Raw genomic sequence first — 20548 nt, 5'->3', positions numbered from 1 at the left:
TCAGTAATAGCAATGAACAGCAATACTACTGGTTAATTCATTTGCTATACTATGCATGTAATGTTATTTTAGAATGTATTATTTTCTTCTCATGCAAAAGTTTGTTGTAAAACAACATGCCATGTTGTACCGGTAGATGCCTCAAATTAATTTGTTATATGTATTATGCTTTTTTTTTTGTTGTTGGTGGTGGTACTGGGGTTCCTGGAAGCCCTTTTACCTCCGGGCTACACTCGCAGACCTATTTTATACATTTTTTTAAAATTTGGAAGCAGGGTCTCTTAAGCCAGGGAGCCTGGGCTCGAACCTGAGTGATCCTCCGGTCTCCTCCTCCCAAGTGCAGGGATTACAAGCATGTGCCACCATGCCCGGCCTGCTTTTTCTTTTTTTTGGTGGTGGTACTGGGGATGGAACCCTTCTTCGGGATACACTCCCAGACCTAATATATATATGTTTGTTTGTTTTTTTAATTTGGAAACAGGGTATCTTAAGCCAGGGAACCTGGGCTCAAACCTGCGCGATCCTCCTGTCTCCACCTCTCAAGTGCGGTGATTACAAGTGTGCGCCACCACGCCCGGCAATGCTCTTGACCGCATTGTTTTATCCTGTGTTAGATTTAAGGAGGTCCTGTTTTTCTTTTTTTTTTGGGGGGGGGGTTGTGGTTTTTTTGGTGGTACTGGGGTTCCTGGAAGCCCATCTACCTCCGGGCTACACTCCCAGACCTATTTTTTTTTTTTTTTGAAACAGGATCTCGTAAACCAGTGCAGTTGGCTTTGAACCTGTGCGATCCTCCTGTCTCCGCCTCCCAAGCATGGGGATTACAAGCGTGCGCCACCACGCCCGGCCCATTTCTGTTTTTTTTTTTTTTTTTTTTTTTTTTTGGCATGGACCTAGAAGCTATAGGCTGCACCATATACCATATAAATATGCCATGTAGCCTCAGTATGTAATAGGTTATAACATTTAGTATTGTATAAGAACACTATGATGTTCACCTAGTAAAAAATTTTACCTAGTGACACAGTTTGAAAAGTATCCCCAGGAGCAGGGCATGGTGGCACACGCTTGTAATCCCAGCATTCGGGAGGCTGAGACTTGGAGATCGTGGTTCGCGGACAGCCTCAACTGCTTAGTGAGGCCCTCTGCAACTCAGTGAGGCCCGGTTTCAAAATAAAGAATAAAAAATAGGGCAGTGGGTGTAGCTCAGAGGTAGAATGCTCCTGGGTTCATTCCACAGACCTGAAAAAGAAAAGAAAAAGTATCCCAGGATTAAGTGATGTGTGCAATTTATTACTGTTTCAGTGACTCCTGAGCACTCTACTGCAAGGAAGTCCTTCAACTGTCTTTACTAAAGTGTTCCCGATATCAGTGAGGCAGCCATTTGCTTAAACTGACTATTCTGATGAAGATCTCCTACACACATTATTCCAATTTCACCCCAGGCCACACCAATGACAGAGTCTGCACCATTTGGGTTACCTCCAGAGTGGCGAAACATATTGTTGGATAGATGGCTTTCTGGAAAGCCAGCCATCCTTCATGTTTGAAGCTATTAAACATGAAAGCTCATTACAATAATAATGACTGTTTTGATATTTCCACCTGCCTCTGGAGAGGTAGCCACCAGAGAGCTCTCAATGAGGCGGAAAGCATCAGCTATGTATTGAGTACAAAGCCCAACCGGCCCATTGGTTTTCAAAATTCTCACCTTCCAGGGATTAATGCTAAGTACAGGGGTGACTTGGCACACAGTGACCTAATTCAAAACCAACCACCCCTTATTTTTCTACTATTTACAAATATGAAGACGGGTTCTCTGAATTTTTAACATGTCTTAGATGACAAACATCATGTAATAATAACTGCTATGTGGTGACTACTATTTATGTACTCTAGTTTCTAGAATACTTAAGAATTCTAGTTTATAACACTCTACCAAGCCCATCTTCTCATGTACTCATCAGAACAAATCTGTAAGCACAGAACTGGTCATTATTAAGCAGTACAGTTCAAAAGATTCTTCTGAGTTTCATTCATATTTAAATGTGTAGAAAGAGGCAGGTGGAAGACTGGAATGTTTATCTTGGCTGCCGTGCAAAGCCCAAAAGAAAAGAGGAGGAATGTTCTTAGAATTATATTTTAATCCGGGAATAGAATGAGATGTGTTTATTATTTTGTTTTTCTCCTTTTATTCAGCAGATGTATGTTGTGTAAGGTCCTTCACCTAAAGTGTATGGAAGTGAGGGCTTCAGTCACCTTCTCTGTGCCTTGAGTGTTTATGAACCCTCTTCATTCAGACCATTCAATACAAAGCAGGGATTCTCTATCCACTGTTGGGCCTATCCTGTGGGTGTGCACCGGAAGTCTAAAGGACTATCTGGAGGGCATGTTGCAGAGAGGTTTGGAGGGCGTTGGGAAGCACTAAATATCCTTTGAAATCCAACTTATAGGGTTACGATATTCCTACACACAGAAAAATATATGCTAGACTAGTCAGTCTTAAGTAGGTGACAGAAAAAATATCTAGACTTTCTATGTCTAAATATGTATTTCTATGATTATGTTATATCTGTTTATGATTCTACTTAAATATTTATATGTCTATATTAGGTCTTAATAATTTTTCTTGAATGTTTTTCTCATTTTTTTCCTATGTGGACTGAATATACACTCATGTCTAGACTAATTATTTTCTTTAATACACAGCTTTTTTAATATGTATCATTACTTGTGTGACTTAGAACAACTAAATTATGAAAGAACATTAATCCTGATTGCTCATTTTCAGAATCAAGCAAACTTTCACATTCCAAACCTGGTAGAATAATCCAAACTCACATTCTGATATAATTCCATTTTTTAATATTTTTTCCAGATGTAACCACCTATTTTATTTCAGAGAACTATTGACACAGACTCAGTAAATGTGTCCCCTTAAGGAAATAGCTCACTACAAAAAATTCTTTATAAAGAGAAAGGCTTATTGAATTTTTATACCACATAACATCAGTTCTAGTTACATACAGAATAATGTCCATGTCCATGTCCATGTCCCTTCTGGCATTGAAAAGACCAGTGTCTGGCTTTTTAAGCCCAAAGGTAGGTAAGAAAACAGATAATATTCTTCATCGTATTGGGATAAAATTCTGATTGTAATAAAAAATTAATAAATTACAAGAACAAGAAGAATGTCTATTCTAATATCATACTTTTATCCACATAGACAATGAAGGAATGGTTTTAATCAATCAAATTTAAATTGATATGCGTTACTTGGGCAAAGAATCATTTTCCAATTAAAAAAATTAAGTTTGAATTTGAAAAGTATTAAAAACTTTTCTGAGTAGATGATTTAAACTGTTTAGAGATTATCTGATCTAGCTCGATATGGTGACACATGCTTGTAATCCCAGTACTTGGGAGGCTGAGACAGAAAGATGGCAAAGGTTCAAAGCCAGCCTCAGCTACTTAGTGAGGCTCTCATCAACTTAATGTTCCCAAATAAAATAGAAAATAAAACTGTGAGTATATCCCAGAGGTAGAAAGCCCCTGGATTCCACCCCCCGTACCATAACCAAAAAAGAAGTTATCTTACATAAAACAGCAATGAAGACAGAAATGTTAATTTTGTCAATAACACCTTAATATTGGTGCTGCCACATCCAGGTGCTGATGACCTGCCTGTACCCTTCATGGGTATCAGAACTATGGTTTACATATTTAGGGATGTTTTGTCTGTTCGTATTTGATGTAGTATGTAAATAAAATATCTCTTCTTTGTAGAAATTCTGAATCAAATGAGAAACAATGCTTAAGAATACCTTCATTAACAATAGAATTATCATGTCATTTCTTATTGATTTCTATAGCCTGGAGGACAGAGCGTTCATGAAAACTAAATTGATATGATTGCCTCCATCTAATTTTTCTGAAATCCAGTTTGGCATAGGTCACCCCACCGATGTGAGCATTTGATCTTACAGAATCTCCCTTCATCAGGGATGCCCCCACTGTTCAGTGCAGAGAGGTATGGAGAGTGGATGTCAATACTTGTAATTAAGAAGTTGGTAGATTTGAGTGCACAAAGCAAGTACTGAAGATAAGTGTTTGTGGCCTGACCACTCATGGGATCCCTTCCATTTCTACAAAGAGATCATTGATCAAATCATTAGGACAATTTAAGGAAAATCTCTTAAAATAAATGTGCTTAATTCAGGAAAACACATTCCTTTCTAAAACTTAATATTTAGGAATTTATATTGACGTATGAATTATTAAAAGACAGGAATTTAAAGACTACAAACATGGGGAAACTAAGATGAATGGAAATTTTAATTATCCTGATTTGATCATTACAAATTGTATCTATGTTCTGAATTGCTACACTGTACCCATAAATATATAGAATTATCATGTGTCAAGTAAAATTTTTGGAAAATAACTATGGACTATGAATAGAGTCTTCTGATATACAATAGTTTAGTCTTATTAAAACTGTGGTCTAAAATGATAAAACTGTATTTTGGCATGATTGCTATTAGAAAATATATACTCAGAAATGTAGAAATAAGAGTTAATATACAGTAATAGATTATATTTCCTACTTTCCTTTTCTAAGCACCTATATCATTCTCATTCAATTTTCCAATAGGCCCAGGGTAGTTGTTGCTTGATTTCTTGCTTAAAGTATTTAGGTACTGGGGCAAGGGGAAGTGGAGCAACATCCTGGGTTACTAAGCCATAGAAATAGACTTGTAGTTGGGAAGTTTGCCTGCCATTTAAACTAGGTGAGCTCTAACATCAGATTTTAATACCACTAGGGTTAGACAATGATTTTTTGTTGATCTGTTTCCTCACAGGTGACTCTCAACTATACTTCTCCTGCAAAGGCCCTCTGCAATGCCCACATTAATTTTAGGTCTGATTAACTGGGAGCTAGTCTTTTTTATATTTTTCTATAAATTATTTATAAAACATACTTCATCAATATAGTTATAAAAATGTCTTTCCCCTAAAATTTGTTCTGAAAATTGTTTACTATTCCCAAGATGGGTAAATAAGATTTTTTTTTTCAAACTAGAACTCTTGATCTCTCTGGTCTTGGTGTAAGAAAATGTATTGAATGAATAAAATTATTTTAATTCAATTCACTTCTTTTTTACTGAAATAAATCTATGTTTTCTCTTCATTAGAAGAACATCTATGAACATGCTCGTGAAAAACGATGACATTGCACAAAAATATGGGCATGCGATATCATCAGTATGGCATGGCATATTGTAATCTCCCTGAGAAAGACCTATGTCTCCCAACACTATTACTTTAGAGAACAGAATATCTGGCCAGTGTGCACTTGTGGAATATTGGCTGAATTATTCTTCACGAGTGGATAAGCAGCATCTTAGCTTTTAGAAGCCATCATCATCCTGGGGTTGCTATCAACACAGGATCTACATCATTATTTTTCTTGTTTCTCTAAATCTATCAAGTTGTTGTTGGTATAATTTGTGCAATTTATCCAGAAAGACTACAGATATTTTGTTCTCCTTTGTAAAACCCTACACAGAATCTACTAGATGGTCCTCTCTAGTGGCTAAGGGGGATGGGAAAGTAGCAGTATCCAAGATAAAAAAAGACTCCACAGAAGGATCCCATCATCACCCTGAGCCTCAAGGAGATGATCGACTGCATTGCGCTCTGTCTTTGGAGAATCAAGATAGACAGACTCTGATAACTTAGGAAGATTATCTAGCAACCTAGAGTGTAGGAAAGACCAGCAAAAGACTCTGGGCTTTGACCACACCTTCTGGAACAAGAACTATGGCCATATTGTTGGGAGTGGGTGCCCAGAGACTCCAGGGTGCATGGTCCAGCTTCTAGCATAAAGAAAACAGAATCATCAATTAAGTTTTCCAAGTGATAGGAGATAGGGAAAGAGGCATACTCAGGAAAGTCAAGCATAAGTGTGAAAATGAAAACATGATACAAATCAGTAGTATTCTTGGGTAAGTCGTCTCACCTAAACCTGAGTCCATTTCTATCATGAAACTTTGCTATAAAATAGACCTAGCATATGTTATACTTTGCGCATAGGCCCAAAGTAAGATTTTAAGTGTGAGTACAGTAGGCATACATTTTCATCTTGTGAGAGGGGAGCCAACTGTAAATGCTACTGTCTACTATACTAGTAAATGAGGACTATGGTGTTACCTGAAGCATAGATGGAATCAGCCTTAGGCGATATCAGCTCTGGAACTGTAAATGACTACATTTTATAGAGTGGCCGACTTTCTTGCACTAACCAGGGTGGCCAGTTTAAACAAAGAAGTGTGCCAAAATTCAATGACTGGAAGCTCACTTTTGAGCATTATCCTTTCTCAGACTTCAAAAATATCTATTTAAAATTCTGTCTTTGAGATCATGAGGGCTCTGAATCAAGTTTGACTGCCGGCCATCAGAGAAGCATAAGAAAATTTAAAATATCTCAGTTCGATTATCTCATCTTTAAAAGTAAATAATGACAGCACCTACCATATTTATGTCGTAAAGATTAAATGAGCTTGCAAATTGTATAGCATGCTGTCTTTTACAAAACACAGTGTTGATAGATGGTACTTATTCTTTAAACAAAAGAGTGATTAAATACTTTAATAGCCTTAATGTAGCTGAGTCGCCCATTTATCTGTTGCCAGATAGCTCTTTACTGGAACATAGTTTTGATCATGAAAACACGGAGAACAATTTCTCAGAATGACAAACTTTAAAATGCTAATGTGAGCATCCATGGTCCTCTAACAGAGTTCCAAACAGTTTTTCCATATTAATAACCTGCTATTTCATTTCAGATGTCTAATATGTGCATGCTGAGCAGATGGAAGTGGAGTCTGTTTTCATTCTCAAGATCCATGTCTATCTATATCTGTTTCTCTTTTCCTTTGGAGATGTTCAAGAGTGTGTAACCAGCTGGCCCTCTAATACTTTAAAGAGTTCCTATACATCCTAAATAAGATTTTGGCAAGCTTTTCCTCTAAAGGACTGAATAGTACATATTCTATGCTTTGTGAAAGTAGGGACTCTGTCTCGCTGCTCCATTTTGATTCAGCACAAAGTCAGCCAGAAACAAAACAGAAATGGATGAGTGTGGCATTCCAATAAGAAGGGATTTGCATAAACAGGTGGTAGTTTGATTCCTAGCTTCTACTTTCAACCATCCCAGATAACTGACTTAAAAGTGCCATGTCAGGAATATGCATTTGGGCATAAAATTAATTCATGGATCTGAATTCAGAAAATCCTGAGATGCTTCTGTTGTACTTCAAATGAGTTTAGTACAGACACAGAATTATTTTATTTTGAACTATCCAAGTATGATCATCACTGAAAATATTATCAATGTAAAATGATTAATGTGAACGTTTGGAAAATAATTGAACTAAAAGGTCAGGAGATCCTGAAATACCATCAAGCCTGACATTGTAATACTGAAGGAGTGGCCCATGAGAGTAATTCCAGCTACTCTGGACGATGAGCCATGAGGATCACAAGTTCCAAGACAACCTAGGTAACTTAGTGAGTCCCTGTCTCAAAAAAGCATAAATAAATAAATAAATAGTCCTGGGTAATTAGCTCAGTAGTAGAGTGGCCCTGTTTTAAATTCTAGTACCCCCCTGAAAAGAAATGCTGCTTTAAATTAAGATTAGAGTTTTTATTTTCAAAGATAGTTATATTTGAAACAAATGCATTTTTCCACAAGCCAACTTATAAACTCATTATGTTTTTGTCTATTAGAGGAGTCTTCCCAATATAAGAAAAAATGCAGAAAATTGTCTACAGGGTAACAGATAAATTCATGTTTATATTCCAATCTTTATTTTTCCAGATATTTATTTATTTAAAATATTGATAAAAAATTCTGTCCTGTTAAAAATCAACAGAATATAATACGTAACACAGATTGTCATAGTATTTATATAAGTTTTTTGATTTAGATAAACTAGGTTGGCTTTTCTTCTAAGGTTTACCTTCTTCAGATATAACATCTGAAAATGTGCTTAATATTTTGATGTGGGATAGGGATTGAATGGGTGTTTTCTATGTGAAGTGTCTCACAAAACTGAGGGTAATTATTATATGCCTGAAGCATGGTGGATCCCTTCCTAAGCACCTGGACTCACATCCTGTTATTACTAACTGCCAGTTCTAATAGATCATTGAAATGTTATATGTTGTTTTCAGCATAATTAAAATCTTATTGCATTAATTTAATTTGCATAAAATTTCTAATTCGTTAAAGATATAATTATTTAAGCATTTACATTTTGTAATTATAGATTTCACATTAATGAGAAATGTTCACAGAAGGCTTTACCAAGGCTGAAGCATGCCTGGCTCTTTTGGCATGAAGTGGAATCTGATTTCTGTATGGTCATCTCTTCCATTGTACAGACTGAGAGCATAATGTCCATCGCTTATGTATGTGTGAGTATGATTGCTCAGGCAGGTGAAAATGTATTAGACATAGTTTATGCATAGTTTTGGCCATAGATTATGAATTCAGAAAGATGATCCCTGCTGATCTCTCTTGATCAATTTATGCTTCCAATTTACCCAAAAGGAAGTCAAAGAAGATAGTGAAATGTTTTTTGAATGGCCTCAACATTACAATATTTGATCATCACTAACTTACCATTGCATAAGTGTGTTAGACCATTCAGGCAACACTACCTCTTTGAACTGGTTTTTAGTCATACAAAGTCTCATGTTTCCAGAAGATCAGTGACTTGTAGATGTACATAATTTATTCAAAATTATGTTTTCATTTATTCTAATTCTTCTTGGAGACACATTTAAATAACTCAAAGTATATTAATACAATTATCCTAAGAGATAATCTTTAATTAATACCTTTCCTGTAATGACTATCATTACCATCTAAATTTAATTATGATCAAATTCATGACTATGAATCAGTCAACAGATTGTCAGTCCTGGCAGGAACAATAACAAATTGCAGGCAGAGAAAGTCTATACATGGCAATAGTTTGTGTGTCTTCCAGTAAAAAAACAAACTGCCTTCATGGTCCAAAGCAATCCACTTGGTAAGAGGCAAGAATGCACTTCAGGACCTGCTCCTGCTCTGTTGTTCTTCATTAGGTGAGTAAAATTTCATTGTGTACATAACCTATATTTTGTAACCCATTTATCTTCTTATGGACATTGTGGGTGGCTCCATAGTTTGACAATTGTGAATTGTGTGGTCATGAATATAGATACACATGCAGTAGCTTGGTAGTTTGGTTTGCATGCTTTTATTTTTTTATATTTTTATTGGTGCATTGTAGTCATACATCTTTGGAATTAAAAAAAACTTGTGGAGATATACATGCACATATCACCCAATTAGCCCTTGTCCAATCCTCATCTCATTCCCTCACTCTCCTTCTTCCCATGCTTGATCCAGTGGTTGACTTTGATATGTTCGTTTAAGTACATCATGTTCAGTCAGGCATGGTGGCACACACTTGTAATCCCAGTGCTTGGGAGGCTGAGATAAAGGGTCACAAAGGATTGAAGCCAGCGTCAGCTACTTAGTGAGGCTCTCAGCAACTTAGTGAGACCCTGTTTCCAAATAAAGTATAAAATAGGTCTGGGATTATACCCCAGAGGTAGAAAAGCCCCTGGGTTCCACCCCCAGTACCACACACACACACAAAAAAAAAAACTACTTAAGTATCATGTACTTTAAAGAGTTTCCATCTTACCCCTCTCATCCCCTCAGATAGGTCACCTTAATTGCAGATACTCGTGCATTGGTTTAGTAGTTTGGTTTTCATTGTTTTGGGTAAATACCCATAAGTGGTATTGCTGGTTCTTTAGGTTGATTTTAATTCTTCTAAGGATCTTCCATAATGTTTTTCAAAGTGGTTGCAATAATTTCCAATCCCATTAATAATGTGTTAGAGTTTCTGCTTCTCTAAATCTGATCAATGAAAGTTTATCTCCTCCTTTAAAGTCCTTCTTTTACTTTCCACAGTGATTCCCATTTGCTGAAATCCTGGCCACCAGAAGGTGAGTGACTTTGATGAGATGACCCACTCACACCCAATTTTTTAATGGAGGTCACTAGGATCTGGGAATCTGCATCAACCTGAAAGTAGATGTAAGAGGGGATTTTGTTATTTTTGTCATTATTTGCTTTTCTGCTAATCAGTGGTCATATTGTCATAAATGTGAATTAAAAGTACAAAATAATGGATCAACATAGAAGTTGGTAGGATTGTAGATCAACTGCTCATGTAATTATGTGACTACCACACATACAGCTGTGATTTCTTATATATTAGTTCTTGAAGAAAGGCTGCTCAGCATGTCAGATTTAATGAGCCTTGAGGCACATCACACCAGAAGCAAAGATATGTAAAAGAACATGGTCACTAATATCCTCAGGTCAGAAAGATGATCTCTTTAACACACACTAACAAGAGCCCAGCATGGTGGTGCACGCTTGTAATCCCCGCGCTTGGGAGGCCGACAGGAGGATCTCACAGGTTCGAAGCCAGCAGTGATAGCTTAAGAGCCCCTGTTACCAAATAAAAATATAAAAAAGTAGGTCTGGGAATGTAGTCTAGTTATCTTCAAACAGAGACCTTCTGCTTGAAGCATGACAAAAGAGTCACTTTATTAGAGATGCTTTGACTTTCCTTAAATTTAGCATAGTATAGTGTCCAAGTAGAAGAGTTGCTTCAAGTTTAGCCGGGATCTTAGGCAGTTTGTGTTCTTTCTCTGTAGTCCACTAAAAGCTGTTAGTTTTATGGGCAACACAGAAAATGGACTAGATCAACAGACTCAATGAGCCTTACATGCCTCCCACGTTCAGAAATTCATCAAGAATTGTACCAGTTTTTAATTGAATGGAAGATGTTACATCGTGAATATCTTTTCTTTGACTTCAAAAGGAACATGCCAAAACACATCTTACAAGCCACTTAAGTCCCATACTCTTCATTGAGATGTGGGCCACTGAATTCTCATGTGGCTTATCATGCTTTGACAATCTCATATAATTTACTAAGGCATCTAAGCTTCTTACTGTTTCCTATTCATCAGATCTAATCAGTATGATGATTCAACATAGCCTATAAGTGAAATATTTTTGGAAAGCCCATTTAATAAAAATTCTTACAGAAAATAACTAAAATGAGCAAAATAAATTGGAATAGTACAGGATAAAAGAGTGGTCCTGCCCTTCCTGACAGAAAAAAAAAAAAAAAAGCCAGTTGGGAGTTGTTCAAATTGAGATAGAGCAAAATACAAATTACACAATGAATAGCAGCAAATCAAGTTCCCGGAGCTTTGTTGACTTGTCTTAGCAAATACACACATCAGGATTAGCAATCGTAATTTCTACTGTCAGTGATTAAGTTTATGATCATCTATACCCATACTTCCAGATCCATCTGCCTTTTGTACAGGCTAAGTAGGAGAATTAAATGTAGATATCAAATAAATAGTCAACCGTGCATTTTTTGAGATTTCATTGTAGTTATAATTTCCTCAGGATGTAGTATCGCTTCCCATTGAGACTCTTGAGAAAGTAACTTCCAGTTACTTGTGCTTCTCTCTTAGCAATTATTGCCTTGACTTGATGAGCCAGTGAGTCCATGTGGGATTTTGACAACTGTAGATTATTGGCTGTATCTTCAGATACCCTGGACCTGCTGGCAGAAGGACTTCAGCCAAAGGCTATTTGTCACCTGATTCTGCCTTACTTCTTTGCCATAAAATCAGAGCCAATAGCTAATAATCTCTGAAAAGCCTAGCATTTATTTTCTCAATGCACAAACATCACTGTTGAAAACCAAACAAACAAATAACAGCAGCAATAACAAATCATGCATGTATAATTAAACAATGCTTTGAGGAAGATTTACACATAAACATTCACAAAATAAAAGAGAAGAAAATTTCCAACTAGCTTATGAAGCCAGTGTAATTCTAACTACACAGTCTTGAAGTACCTTAAAAGAAAAGAAAAATCACAGACTCAAATTTATTTAAACATAACCTTAAAAACCCCTTCTCAGTCTCTTTCTTTCTCTAAATTCTACCATGGCCTAGATGAATTTATCCTGGGAATGCAGGATTGGTATAACATGTGATAATCATTTTTGTCACATAGCAAAGTGAAGGTTAAAATTATTTGATGATATCAATAGATTCAGAATGCTCCTTAGATTAAAATTCAACAAGCATTTACAATATAAAATTATTTTAGAAAACTAAAAGAGAAGTAAATTATTTAATCTGAAAAGTAAGCAATGATTTTTCTTCATGGTAAAATTAGAAAAACTTTTCTTCTGAAACTGGGAATTAGGAAACTATCATAATAAGAAAATGAATTATCATATCATGATTATCATAATTTCCATCCAAATTTGTATGGAAATTTTAAAGATCTTAAGAAGAAGAGCAGAATAAAATCACATAAAATGCATAGGATGTGTAAGAAACAAGCAATTATTTCATCAGCAATTACTAGATAATTTATATATGTACATCTATGGATCTTCACATAGATTAACAATTAATAAATTAATTTTTAGATTTTATTTGATAAAGTAAAATACATAAAACCAATTATATTTGAGTACATAGGCACTAAGAAAGTTGTCATGTCTCTATTCAGCAAGCTATAAAATATTTCTGGAAGAAGAAACAAGGATCTAAATAAATTTAGACATATATTTATTAATTTGAAGATAAAATATTATAAAGATTATGGTATCCTTAAACTTGTCAAAAGGATCACCAAAATTCCCACCAAAATCTTGACATATTTGTGGAGTTTAATATGCTTGTTCTATGAGCTTACCATAGTAAATTGATTTTGGAGAATATGGTTGCATGAGTTATTTTCCCAGTAAACACACACACACACACACACACACACACACACACACACACACACGACGAAGATAGTAAGCCATTTGTACAATGACAAATAAATAGAAACTAGGAACTACAGAAAATGATCAGAGAGAAATTCAGTCATATTTGGACATTTGTTTTACGGCAAAAATGCTACCTAAAAACAATAGTTAAGAAATATAATTTTAAATAAATACTTTTGTAAATTCAGGATATTGATGTAGGGCAAATATTGAAAATTTACCTTTATCCCTTTCTAAAAGCCAAATTATTTTAAGGGGTAAAAAGCCAAAGATTAAATTTTTATATTATATTACAGATTATTTTCAATATATAGAACATTCAAATATTTAAACAGAACAAAATACAGTATTAAAAATGAAACATACTTATATACTTGACTACATTGAAATTAACTTTGAAAGATGTATCAGGGTGCTCCAGAGAAATAAAAGCAATAGCACACTTAACAAAAAGTAAAATTTAAATTAGTTTCTTTAGAGACGGATGGATGAGTGACATGCTAATAATTTGGATGATTAAAAACAAAATCAAAATTTGTGAATTTCAAGACTGGAAATATCCAGTGAAGTTAATGATGTAGACATGAAATCCTTGGCATTGGAACAATTGTGCTAGGTACCATTGCTTTGGAAGTTAGTGTGGTGTGTCCTACAGATTAAAGATGCACACAGGGAGAAACCTGGTACCTGCTGCTAAGTATATACACAACAGATGTACATGAATTTTATCACTAGGGCAAACTCACAAGACTGTTTCTGGTCTGGTCATATCATTCATAATATTCCCTCGTTATAAACAATGTAAATACCCAGTAGAATAGATTAATTATTTGATAAAAATTTTATTGAGGGAATAAATTATGCAAGAAAGGAATTCTGGAGAGAGAGAGAGAGAGAGAGAGAGAGAGAGAGAGAGAGAGAGAGAGAGAGAGAGAGAGAGAGAGAGAGAAGAAGAAGAAGAAGAAGAAGAAGAAGAAGAAGAAGAAGAAGAAGAAGAAGAAGAAGATGATGATGAAGGAGGAGGAGGAGGAAGAGAGAGAGAGAGAATACAATGTATTGGGAGACATCAAAGAGCCCAGGAGAATGATGCTATGTGTGAGTCAACATGTAAGGACATGAAGAACAGCCTAGGCATTTTCTTTTGTAGCTTCAGCTGAGATATAAGCACCATGGCTCCAAAATTAGAAAGTAATGGTCCTTACATTACTTAGCTTTGCAAGGGAACTCTGGACTTATGTTTTTAATTGCAAGTTGTCAGAAAAAAAAAAAAGAAAAACAGAAAACAACTATTTTTTCCTAGTCGGGAAAATAGAGGAGTACAATATTAACTCAGGAGGTTAAATGTCACACCAACACTTCCCCTTCTTGATGTTATTTTTCTGCTATTCTCTGAGCCTGTGTCTGCACCTGTGAATGTGTCCCATAGTGTAGTTCCTTTTGTGCTTACATTATTTTTTGAGGAATGCTTGTAAATGCTAGACACTGCAGATATGCCCAGTATAATAGAAATTGAAATCCCCTGTGTTTCCTTTTACTAACTCACGCAAGGCAGGAAAATAACATTATCACAGTCATGACAGTACAGATTCTGATCTCCATCACAAATCGATATTTCTCTAGTTTATTTCCTATAAACAGCTGTGGGAACTCCAATTTCCTGTGCATCCTCCCAGAGGGTTCAAGACCATCTGCAGAATGTGTGTACAGTAATTCAGGCTGCTTTTTATAATACAGGATTCCATTTAGCATACTATATAAAAAATATTGGTGAGATTTTACAGAAACCACTGACTGTTTGCATATTACTGTCCTAAGCCCTTGCTTGGTAGCATTCAAGGCTACTGTTGAGACAGCAGTGCAAGCCAAGAGCCTCAAGACTCTTCTCTGTCTCATATTTGATTTATGTGACTCATGCCCAGCCTGCCATTGGAAATTCAAGCTGCATGTGCACCAGAATTCTGTATACTTGTCATCAAGTGGTTCACTGACTGATTTGTTAACCAATTTTTTTTTGACTAAGACATTCTAGGCACTAGTGTGGGCTCTGTCTTATTCGTCTTTTAACAGAGAGCAGACAGGACTATTAGGAATTATGATGTACTATAAATAATATTATTTGGAATAAGTATTTTTAAATTCCCATGTATAGTGCAATATCTTAAGATTTGGTAGAGTAAGTCACATCGTTATTTCCCCCAATAATATGTTTATACCACAGAAGATGTCTCTTTTATTCTGTTGGATCGGATGACCATAAATGTTATTTTTCCAGGCATAGTCCTGGTATATCCTTGGCACTATGATTATTAATAGTGCTTCTTTACTATAGAGTTTGGAAAATAAATTACAAAGTTATTTTAACAATATACTTCTTTTGGTAGTAAAATACTGATGGATTGAGTACCAGTTTTTCCTATTTACAGCTAGTTCTGGTATAATGTTTGATATGGCGACTTTAATTTGTTTCAACACTATTTTATTAGGAAACAATTTGAGAATAAACCTCTCTTTTTGATTGATTATGTGGGATTTTGTTGGCAAGACAAAATCTGATAAACTTAACTCTATCAGAACACAAAAATCTTTCACATTCTTTTTTTTTTTTTTTTTTTTTTTGGTGGTGGTACTGGGGTTCCTGGAAGCCCTTCTACCTCCGGGCTACACTCCCAGACCTATTTTTACATTTTTTTTAAAATTTGGAAACAGGGTCTCCTAAGCCAGCGCGTGCAGCTGGCTTCGAACCTGCGCGATCCTCCTGTCTCTGCCTCCCAAACACGGGGATTACAAGCGTGAGCCACCACGCCCGGCTTCACATTTCTTAAAGATGTCTGAGTAACCTTGTAACATCACCTGGGTTATGGATGCACCCATCTACAGGTGTTATAGTGCTCTGAATTTAGGTAACATTCTTCCAATACTAGAAGCACTTCCCTTACAATTTTAAGGTAATTTGTCATATTATAGTTCTTAACCGTTCAAAATATGTAAAAATACTATGTTTTTATGATAGCCCTATCATTTTATTATTCTTGTAAATCACTGATAAAGATTTGGAGTCTTTTGCCTTCAAACTCATTTTGTTTAAAATTGAGGGTTTACATGTATAATGTTTTAGAGAATAGTGATTTAAGAAACACAGACATTTCACTGTAGCAGAACTGACTATAGGAAATACCAATTCAATCATACACAATTATACTCAATTTTGTATGATGGATATTCATACAATTTTACTCAACAGTATACTAGGTTGGAACATGTACACAATCACAGTACATGTGTGTACACAATCACACATGTATAAAATCACAGTATTTGGAGACTGAGAAAGAAAAATTTCAGGTTCAAGACAGCCTCAGCAACTTAGTGAGACCCTTAGGAACTTAGAAAGATTTATTTTAAAAATTTATTTAAAATTTATTTTAAAAATTTATTTTTTATTTAAAAAAGGAAAATAAATTTATTTAAAAAAGAAATTTATCTTTTTTTAATTTTTATTTTTTTAAATTTATTTTTTAAATTCTTTTTTAAAATTTATTTAAAAAAAGAAAATAAAGAAAAATGCCGAGAGGCAGGGGTGTAGATTGTAGGTAGAATACCCCTCATTTTAATCCCAATACCAAAAAATCTTGATTCAAAAGCATGAATTTAAATAACACATTTTATGTCTAACCAGTGAAATTTCATAATTATCTCTCCTGTTTCCCTGGATGGCAGTTAAACACACAGCTCAGCTCTCAGCCCAGGAATGGAGACATAAATTCGGAAGCTAAGCAGTAAAAAATATTATTTTAATTGTTCTGAGGCATTATACAAGCTAATACCTAGGAAGAACATTTATAAACTTATTTGTAATAGTGATAAAACAAAGCCTTAACCAAAATATTTAGTGTATTTACTTTTATTTTATTTTATTTTATTTTTTTGGTGGTACTGTGGTTCCTGGAAGCCCTTCTATCTCCAGGCTACACTCCCAGACCTATTTTTACATTTTTATTTGGAAACAGGGTCTCCTAAGCCAGGGCACACGGCTAGCTTCGAACCTGCGCGATCCTCCTGTCTCTGCCTCCCAAGCGCGGGGATGACAAGCATGCGCCACCACGCCCGGCTTAGTGTATTTACTTTTAAATACTCATATACTTTTGACCTGGTGAGGTCAGAATTTCCTACTGTGGTCCATCCAATGTCAAAGCACATGGTAGATCATCCTAGTTTCATGTTGGCTTTGACTTACCCAATTATATTTAAATTCTCAGTATTGAACACATAATTTTCTGTAAAAAATTTTGGAAATAAAAATTGTGTTTGGAGAAATCATTTGCGATTTTAACATATCAACATTGTGGCTACAAATGTGAATAGCTTTGGGAGTTTGAAAAAATATCAGTTAGCAAACCAAGTTTAAATCAGATTGATATCCCAGTGTCTATCACAGGAAGAAGAATGGGAGAGAGAAAAGAGGAAACACAAAAGGGAGGAAAAACAAAGACTGGCAGTAAGAATGTAAGGGAATAAATAACGAACTATTGCTTAATTGCAGTTTATGTTTCATATCTAAATTCCTTGCCATCTGTACCATCAGGATGTGGGAAGCAATGTGGTTTCTTTGTCAGAATAAATTACCTTGATTATTCATGCTGATGAATCCCAGGACTCACTCCTTGTAATACAAAGGATTTTATGGTCTCTAGCCAGTGCTTCAGATCTAGAAGAGCATACAGACCACGAAGGTTAATTACAATATCCCACTAATTGTGTTTCCTTGTCCTGTACCACATAGAAACAATGGAATGAATGTGCCTATAATTAAGGCTTAAAAACCCTCCACTGAATCGTCAATGAAAGAATCATGATGTAGAGGGCCTCAGATGAAGAGAAATCATTGTCTTTTCATCTTTCAAAGAAAAACCTATCTCTGACAAACAACAGCATATTCTTAGATTTTAGATCAGTCTTGCAACTTTTGTGTCTTATAGAATGATCCTTGCACTTGAAACAGAAGTGGGAGGCATTACATCCATAAATAACACTAATAATGACATTATCACAGTAATTCAGAGTGAAATCAAGTCTCTTTGTTCTCTGGCAATGTATTTCTTGATCCACAAATTATTTGTCCTTTATTTATAATTATCATGCCATGGAGTAAAGCTATGGATTTATGCAACTATATCTTAGAATAAAGTGTAAATTAGTATTAAAATGCAAAATGTATGTACAGAAATTTTATGAAAGGATGCAAGAGTCCTTTTTCATATTAAATCCAATTTCATTCAGAGTCACAAACTCTTAACAATTTCTTCCTATTAATGTGCAAAAAACTACTGTTGGAACTAAAGCCATCTGAGTACCAATTTTATCTTGCTGAAGATGTCTGTTATAAACAAAAAGAGAAATGAAACAGACCCACTTTAAGGAGCCAATTATTTCTAGAGGCTTGTTGTGTGAATGAAACCCATTTTAGGTTTATCCTGGTACTTATGTAAACCAGCTCCGTGGCTTAAAAGAACCAACTTACAGATGTCCTCAAGTGAAGTGGCTAAATGGTGTTATTTGAAAAATAAAAGACTTTGAATATGTGATTAGTTTTCTGTTCCTTATTCAGTCATTTGCTCTATCTAGCTTTGAATTCACCTAACTACCTCTTTGAATATATGTATTCTATATCTATATATAGCACTACATAGCATTTTCAACATACTTTGAGTGATAAATCTGTGACCATTTTTATTCTTATAAATTGGCTGCTTGTTTTCATTACATGCTATATGGTTAGTACTGATAAAAAAAAAGTTAGAAGCTCCAGGTGCCAAAAGAGGTGTTGATCAAATTATATTTCTATACTACAGGCATTTATTAACTCTGTCTCTCTTTCTTCCTGAACTGTCTTGCATCATAACATATGAGCTGTATGGAGCATTTATATGGTGAAAGCAGAAAGCACAACTTTTTATCATCACATTTGATTCTAAGTCTGAACCTGTTCCATTACTGCAGGAGATGATTCTTCTGATTCATAGACTACAAATAAAGACTAGAAAAATCAAATGGTCATGAAAAGATTATGTATCATATCCCAGCACACTCAAAGTTCAGATCCATGCCCATCCGGTTCTTGAGATGTCCTGCCGCACTGTTAATAACTCTGTCATGAGCAAGGCTCTGAGGTCCTAGATATCAGGTTCTCATCCATCAAAGGGAAAGATTACCCTTACGACTACTAAGCATTGCATTAGGATAACTGGTTGTATGACAGTGTCTGTCAAATATAAGCTAAGCATGCTTCTGCATTTAAAAAAAAATGTTGTTCTTAAGTCATAGACAAATTTTTGCATTAAAATTTTTCTTCAAAAAATGTGTCATTGGAGGAAATCTAGATGAAGAGGAAACTATAGATGAGCAAATAAGGCACCCTAACTGAGGGGGATGAAAGGAAGGAAGAGGAAATGTTCATAATATACATAAGGTACATTCACAAACGTATCAAAGTCGTTCACTAAACCAAACATGAGAGTGAGAAGAAAAGGAATGGGGTGGGAACTGGGGAAGGGCTAAATGAGTGATGTGTGCATGTGTGCCTCCACCATCTTGTACTCCATTAAGATGTATGACTACAATTCACTAGTTTGACTAGACTGACTCAGAACTACATCTTATTGAAGATATTCTGAGAACAAATTCAAGTCTGATGACATGAGAAAGATTTGATGAGGCAAATACATACCACCAACATAGGCATTATTATGGAGGGTTATAAAATGGACTTAAGATGGTCACACAAAGAAGAAGAGGATGCTGAGGCAACAAAAATAAAAACCTGAGAATTTTGAAAATATTAAAATCAAGACAAACCAAGAACAGTAAACTCCTACAACTCAAAAACAAGGGAGATCACCACTAATAAGATGTAGAACATGAAAAAAATAGAATTTTTATTTTCAATGTGATCAGAAGCCTCAGACATAAAGTTGGAGAAACTGTACAGTTTATGAAAAATATATCAGCAAAGAAATTTAGGATCTAAGTAAGAATTAAAAAGAGGCTTTGAACAACAAATATACAAACCTGAGAATTCTGAAAACATCATAATAAAGACAAACCAATAAGCAATAAACTTTAGCCAGGCATGGTGGCACACACTTATAATCCCAGTACTTGAGAGGCTGAGACAGGAGGATCATGGGTTTGCAGACAGCCTCAGCTAGTTAGTGGGGCACTCTGTATCTTAGTGAGACCTTGTCTCAAAATCAGGAATGAAAAATAAGAATAGGGGTGTACCTTGAAGTTAGAATGCTCCTGGGTTCCATCATCAGTATTATAAAAAAATAATAAAAAAAGAAAGAAAGAAGAAAGAGAGGGAGAGAGAGAGAGAGAGAGAGAGAGAGAGAGAGAGAGAGAGAGAGAGAGAGACCAGAGAATCACAGTTTGCAGACAGCCTCAGCTACTTAGTGAGGCCCTCTGCAACTCAGTTAGACCCTGTTTCCAAAAAATAAAGAATAAAAAATAGAGCTAGGGGTGTAGCTCGGAGGTTGAATACCCCTGGATTCCATCCCTGAGTCAAAAAAGAAAGAGAAAGAAAGAAAGAAAGAAAGAAAGAA

This window comes from Muscardinus avellanarius, assembly GCF_963383645.1.
Source record: "Muscardinus avellanarius genome assembly, chromosome: 4".
In the NCBI taxonomy this organism is placed as follows: Eukaryota; Metazoa; Chordata; class Mammalia; order Rodentia; family Gliridae; genus Muscardinus; species Muscardinus avellanarius.
Note: the sequence above shows the minus strand (reverse complement) of the source record.